At 40.2% G+C, this 7629-nt stretch overlaps 1 long non-coding RNA gene across 1 annotated transcript; it reads left to right on the top strand.

The window, feature by feature from the left end:
• Window positions 1-732: 732 nt before the first annotated feature.
• LOC104994187 lies at window positions 733-7091 on the top strand. The gene is made up of 3 exons (XR_825920.1): window positions 733-2036; window positions 4130-4262; window positions 5892-7091. It is a non-coding gene; the product is annotated as an uncharacterized LOC104994187 (long non-coding RNA).
• The last annotated feature ends 538 nt before the right edge of the window (window positions 7092-7629 follow it).

Below are 7629 nucleotides of genomic sequence, written 5' to 3'. Positions count from 1 at the left end.
TAAATGAAATTGAGAAAATAGAGAAAAAAGAAAAATTATCATTACTTTATCTTCCTACTCAATTATTAGTGTTTTGATGTTTCCTCCAAATATTTTTCCTATGCATATACCATAGCTACTACCATATACATGTATACATATGTATACATATACACATATTTATATGAAAGTGCATACCATGCATGTATTTATGTAAGTACTTGCATGTTCATTTTATATACATATAGTGTGTACTTATATTTTTATATACAAATAGATATATAAGTGGAGAAGGCAATGGCACCCCACTCCAGTACTCTTGCCTGGAAAACCCCATGGACAGAGGAGCCTGGTGGGCTGCAGTCCATGGGGTTGCTAAGAGTCGGACATGACTGAGTGACTTCACTTTCACTTTTCACTTTCATGCATTGGAGAAGGAAATGGCAACCCACTCCAGTGTTCTTGCCTGGAGAATCCCAGGGACAGGGGAGCCTAGTGGGCTGCCGTCTGTGGGGTCACACAGAGTCGGACATGACTGAAGTGATTTAGCAGCAGGAGCAGCAGCAGATATATAAGTATACATTATATGTGGGCTTCCCTGGTGACTCAGTGGTAAAGAACCCACCTGCCAACGCAGAAGCCACTGGTTCAATCCCTGGGTGGGGAAGATCTCCTGGAGAAGAAAATGGCAACTCAGTCTAGTATTCTTATCTGGGAGATCCCATGGACAGACAGAAGGGGCATGCAGTCTATGGGGTCGAAAAAGTCCGACATGACTTAGTGACTAAACAAAAACAAATACATTTTATGTACTAAGTACGTAAACATATGTACTTAGCAATAGTGGAGCACTTTTCTCTGATTACTACAGCCTTTCTAATCAGCATTTGGTAACGGTTACATAGTATCTTCTTCCAGTGTTCAATAATTTATTTAGCCCTTCCACTCATGATGGAAATATATTTTGTTCCTATTCAGAACCCAGTGTCTCCTAGCCCACCCACCAAGTGTGCCCAAGATGCTCCGTGGAGGGTTCTTCCTCCCCTTTCCCTCCGGATCTCAGGGCATGGCTCCAATATCCACATTCTAGAATGTTCCCTCAAGGAGCCTGATCTCGGGTCAAGCCTCATTTCCGCTCTTTCACTCTGCTCTACTCTGATGGACTTGACATTTTGAACTCTTCTTTCTCGTTCAGTCTGCCTTGCCAGGAAGTCGGACTCAAGTTCTGCGCTCTTCTCTGCCTCTTCCCAAATCCGTCTGCGTCTTCCCATCTAGTCCCGGGTTTATAACTCTCGACTGGGCCAGAGTGCTCGGCCTCAGCTCACCATTGGATGGGAATGAAGGTGGCAGGGGAAGGTCACTGGATCTTTAGTTTGTGCCTATTATAAATGACTCTGGGATGAACATTTTTTCATAAAATTTCCCCTCATACTTAGGATTATTTTCTTAGGATAGAATCCCAGAAATGGAATTACTGAATTTAAAATTATGACTGTTTTTAAAGCTGCTAATATTTGTTATCAGCTGAATATAGCTAATATTTAATAACCATTTCTGAGACAATATCTCATCTAATTTTTATACCAGTCTTGTGCACCTCCCTATCGTGAAGACATATATGGTATGGGTAACACTACAGTGCATTGTTTTGGGCTGTCATCGTGGCATCATCTTTGTTTATTCTAATTTAAAAGGCAACAATAGGCTTTGTTAATGTGTTTGCTTAATTCAGGGCGTGGGGAGTAGGTATAGTAGCAGAATAGGTTCATCAAGTAATTTTATTTCTTTTAAAAAAGAACTGTGTTTTGGGTTTGTTTGTTTTTTTTTTTTTTTGAGCATTATTCGTACAAAAGATCCTCAGACATGAAGACAAAATCTGTTTTAAACCACAAGAAAAGCAGGAGAGGGATCTTGGTTGATCAGGTATTTCAGCACCTAGTAGATGCCTAACTGTGTAGATACTGAGCTGTAATGTAGGCTTCACAAATGGAGGACAAGAGAAGGACCCTGTCTGCTTTGGTGTTTCCAGAGCCAGGATGCTCAGTGCTGGACACTTGGTAGGTGCTCAGAAAATGTTTGTAGAATGAATGAAAATTTTATCAGTTCGAATTTGGGTCATCAGTGAGTGACAGAAACCCCAAAATAATAGTGGCTTAAACTGGATAAGGGGTTCCCAGGAGAAGCTAGTGGTAAAGAACCCATCTGCAAATGCAGGAGACATAAGAGACTTGGGTTCAATCCCTGGGTCAGGAAGATCCCCTGGAGGAGGGCATGGCAACCTGCTCCAGTATTCTTGCCTGGGGAATCCATGGACAGAAGACCCTGGTGGGCTATAGTCCATAGGGTTGCAGAGTCGGACATGACTGAAGTGACTTAGCATGCACGCAAACTGGAAAAGTTTCTTTCTTACGTAAAATAAATCTAGAGAAAAGCAGTCCAGGCTGTTTAAGGAAGGTTCATAATATGAGGGCCCAGTTACTTGTGTCTTATAACTTTGTATTCCTTGGCATGTTAACTTACTTTAGGGTCCCAACTCACTGTTTGAGCTCCGGCCATTGCATCAACATTTCTAAGAAAAAAGAAAAGAAGAGCATGCTCCCTCTCTTTAAATTGCGTACAGCCCTTTTACTTATGTCATATTGGCCAGAACTTAGTCACATAGTCAATTCTAGGATGAGGAGGCAACGAAATGTGGGCTTTGTTTTGGGGGCTATATGCCTTAGGTAAAATCAGGAGCTCTGTTACTCTGGAAGAGGGAAAGAATGTATTTGGGGGACCACTAGCAGGATCTCTCATAGTGAACTTAAATCTTAGGAGGTGAAACTATGCATACATTAAATTTTAAATAATCACATAAAGCTTTTATATTATTGAAACCAAACAAATTGTATGGATGATATGAAGCACAGGGAGACCAACTGAAAGGATATAGTTGAGAACGGCGTCATAGCTGAGGGGTGGGACTGGGTACACAGAGAGTGGTAGGCAGAACTGGAAGCTAGTCCAAGGGCAGCAGATGTTTTATATTAGGTAGAGGTGGTAAAAATACAAAAATAAAATCATGTTGCTGATGAATAAAATCTATCTACTTTTGATTGTGAAAAAAAGGTCATAGTAATACAGTTTCAAAATAAATATATTTTGTTTAACGGGTACTTTTACTTCCTTGAAACAAATCTTTAAAGTCATGTTACTTGGACTTCCCCCTTCAAGCCTCCTGTGGTTCTTCTGTATTTAATCAGTGGTTCTCCAAGGCCTCAATTTTCTTTATAAGGCTCTTCTGTTCTTTTACGGGGCACAGAGCACTCAAGGAATCCTTGTGGCCAATGGAAATTTCTTCCAGAGTTAGGGCACCATAGTTCTCCCCCCTCCCTCCTCTGCCCTACTTCCCACACCAGTTCAACAACTGTTGTCTCCTAAGTTTCCAGTACAAAAAAAGGGGAATGAAAAACTCTTCCACGTATTTACAGAGAGTTTCTTTCTCTTATTATTATTTTTTAAAAGCACACAGATAATACACATTCACCAAACAATGAGAAAACAGGGGTGAGCAAAAAGAAAAAAGTAATCTGTAATTCCACTCTCCAGTGTTCGCCACAGTTCTTCTTTTTTTTAATTGAAATATAGTTGATTTACAATATTGTTTGTTTTTGGTGTACAACAAAGTGATTCAGTTATATATACACATATATATTCAGTTATATATATATTCAGATTCTTTTCCATTATAGGTTATTATAAGATATTGAATATAGTTCTCTGGGCTATACAGTTGGTGCTTGTTGTTTATCTATTTTATATACAGTAGTTTGTGTCTGCTAATCCCAAATTCCTAATTTGTCCCTCCCTACCCCTTCTCCCTTTGGTAGTCAAGTTTGTTTCCTTTGTCTGTGGATCTATCATGTTTTGTAGATAAATTCATTTGAATTATGTTTTAGATCCCATAAATGATATCTTTTAATATTTGTCTTTCTTTGAATAGTTCATATTTTGTTATTAAGCCCTAAGAGAAATTTTAACTCCTTAAAAATATATTTACATAACCATTTATTTTAAAAAACACTAGCAAATTAATGTTTTATAATTTGCATTTCAATTTAATAATCTAGTGTGAACTTTGGTCAAGATATAACTGATCATTATTTTACAGCTGCCTAATATTTTATTGGGAAATTGTGGAAGGACCAATTTTCAGTGATTCGAAAAGCCTGTGTGCTGTGCTTTTCATCAGGAAGTTAGAACTGAGTGGGAGCAGAAGGCTTGAAAGAAGGTCATCAGCAAAGGTTAGTCATACCCTTGCCCGAGGCCGAAAGACTGAATCTGATACCTGGACAACTGGTGCCTCCCAGAGGAGGCTGTCTGGAGAGGTGGCTGTCAGTGGGGATTGGTATCGCTCAGAGCCTGGGGCTCCCCCAGGAAGTGGCCTGGAGCCCAGGTGAGAGCCTCTTTGAAGGCAGATGGCTCTCAAGCCAGCTGGTGTTTGCAGAAAACCCTCATCTGCCGGATGAGGACCTGTCGTTTCTCCAGTTGGTGTTGGAGAAAAAGAGCTCTGTGTAACTGCTGTAGTTTTAGAACTTCTTTAGCTGCTACCTCATTCCCGTTACCTCACCCCTCATTCCACAGTTGCTTGCATTCCGCTACCACTATCTGATGGCCAGGGAGAGCAATGACTTCATGAGCTAGGTATGTGTGGCGCTTAAGCTTTCCCACTCAGGAGCCTTTTGAAATAAAACTCAGATTAGCTAACTGCTAGGACTGGATAATCGAGTACATTTTTTAATGGTGACATAATGACTTTTCTCAGTTATTTCCTATTGTTTGAAGGGGGTCATTATCTCTCTGTGAAGCCACATCTGATATGGAGGCTGAAGTGAATTGCTGAAATACAGGCCCTTACCTCTGAATGGTAAGAGCCCACCTGCCTCCATGTAATGGGCTTTGCACCATCAGGACACTGAATGGATGCTGGGCGCTTGCAGGCTGCCCTGATGTTGTGCATTAAGGTTATATTTCTTATAATATGAGAGCTACATCTGACATAGATTCTGTTCCACAAGAATAAATTTGTTCTTTCTTGAGAATAAATGACCTCGGGGATCGTTGGCTTTTAAGTGTTATAAATTTTTATGACATTATGAAAGGAATGGGGGCTATAGTAAGCCACTTAGTATTATATTTCCATTTTCTGGATAATGGATTAGATATAATGGCCCAGCAAATGTGAGTAGACTACAGAGAGACTAGAAATAGAATAGGACACAAAATATGCACAACAAAATCGCCTAAGAAAGTCAGGTTAGCTCTCCTCTGATATGACCAGTTGTTAAAATACAAAATACAAGGTAAATGCTGAGGAACAATGTTAATGATTGATGGGAAATTAAGTGAAAATAAAACCTGACTAAGTTCTTAGAGGACCCTAAAACTGGAATTTGGAAAAGGTAAAGGTAGCCAGAATAGCAGAGACTCAGGCTAGATATCAAACAGGAAACTGGGGAAGTGGATTGAGATAAAACCAGAAGATTCAGATGAGATGAATGCAGAGATGTGACCCTGAGGAAGAAAAAGGAGGAGAGAAATGCAGGAGGGAAGGAAAGAAAAAAGCAAGAAAGGAAGGAAGAGAAATAATTGCAAATATAATTTCTATGTGGAAATATAAATATTTCATAATGCTAAAGTGTTTTTCATCTAGGAGAGCAGGGGTTTGAAATGAATTCACATATTAAATAGGATTCTGCATGTTAAGAAGGATCATTTTTATTCTTTTTGATAGGAGAAATGGAAAGATAGTGAGAAAGATGCTTCATATTGCTAGGGGCTAATCTTTTTGCCTGGAAGCTGCTCTTACTCTTAGTAGTTACAGAGTTAAAATAAGTAGGCTTTTTTTGTTGTTTGTTTTGTTTTGTTTTTAGGGAAACTGAAGTCGAAGACAAAAGGAACCTTGTGATTTGGTAGTCAAGGCCATTGGCATAGGGCTACGTGTCCATGGGAGCTGGCATTCAGAGAAACAAAATACCTTGAGAAACAGATGGGGAAACAGCCAGAGAACCATAAAGCACTTTGCTGGACATCATATTGCTGAAAGTTGGCATAGCAAATTCTCTCATCATTTAAGCATTATGAAGGAGTTCAGTGACTCAGGGGCAAGTCATAGACTGACTGGCAGGAATTGACTGAAAGGATGTTCCAACGCTATATATTTGGATGTTGTCACTTTATGTCTGTCTCAGCCTCTGTTTCCACATCTGTAAAATGATGACATTGAAATAGATGATTGTGGCCCTAGTGAGGGCTGGAAAGAGGGCTAGGGCTTTCACAGTTGGGAAAGTTGAGTGTTTTATCTAAGATAATAGTGAATCAGTCTTCTAGGCAAAGCTAACTAGGAGTACCAAATCTATAGGAGTCATGAGGCTTAAGTGGTGGTGGGTCAAAGATAGAAGAGTGAGTTTCTAGGACACAGTCTCCAGACAGGGTCAAATGGCCAACTTTGGCATTTTGTTGTTAAGACCTTCTTTCTTGCTGTGCTCTGTACCTGAGCCATGTCAGTCCTAAAGCAGCTATATATGGGAGCAGCTGTTAAATCCAGATACTGTATTTGTGAGAAAAGTTTGTAAGTATCAGAAAATAAGGGAGCCAACCTAAACAATAAAAGAGAAGTGATTATTAGCAGGGGTGCTTGGCACCTTGGTAACAGACTCAAAGACTGGAAGGCTGTTGGGACTTTCCATCTCTGGTCTTTGTTCCTCTTGTGTCTCTGCTTGGTCTGTTAGGCATAACCGCATTCTCATCAGCACTGTTAGTGCATAGCTGGGATATGGTGTCCAGTCCTGGACTTTACATCCCGAGGGTGCACATGAAGACTGTTCAAATAGGAATGATTAAAGAGCTAAAAAAAATTTAGCCCTGAGAGGAGATGCTAGAGAACCAGGGATAATTCATCAAGAAAAAGTCTGCTATTGGGCATAATGCAGTTATAAGGATATGATGGATTATTAGTGGAAGATGGTTGTGACTGATATTATTTGCCTTTACTAAGGATAAACTAAGAGGGGATAGACTCCAGTCACAACAAAGGGGATTCAGGCTGGATGAAAAATGGGGGGGTAAAAGCAATGGAGACTAGAGGCATTTTGATGACTTTCAAGGGAAGGCTGAGACCTCACCTCTAGCAGTTCTGACACCTCTAGCAGAGATTCTTATCTCTGTGGAATATTTGCTCTGTCTTCAGGCAATGAGATGACCTGGAAGGGCCTCCAGCCCTTCTTCATTTGCGGGGACAGATATTTGGTTGGGTCAGAGACGTTCTGATTTTTTTTTTTTTTCCTGCCATATCAGTGTCTGAGGGACTTCTTATGCACATTGGTATTGGCTCAGGCTTACAAGTTAAAACTGGACACGGAACAACAAACTGGTTCCAAATAGGAAAAGGAGTACATCAAGGCTGTATATTGTCACCCTGCTTATTTAACTTATATGCAGAGTACATCATGAGAAACGCTGGGCTGGAGGAAGTACAAGCTGGAAACAAGATTGCCAAGAGAAATATCAATAACCTCAGATATGCAGAAGACATGACCCTTATGGCAGAAAGTGAAGAGGAACTAAAAAGCCTCTTGATGAAAGTGAAAGAGGAGAGTGAAAAAGTTGGCT

This window comes from Bison bison, unplaced genomic scaffold (assembly GCF_000754665.1).
Source record: "Bison bison bison isolate TAMUID 2011002044 unplaced genomic scaffold, Bison_UMD1.0 scf7180017864254, whole genome shotgun sequence".
Classification (NCBI taxonomy): Eukaryota; Metazoa; Chordata; class Mammalia; order Artiodactyla; family Bovidae; genus Bison; species Bison bison.
The sequence above is the reverse complement of the archived record's forward strand: the minus strand, read 5'-3'. Positions and strand labels throughout refer to the sequence as shown.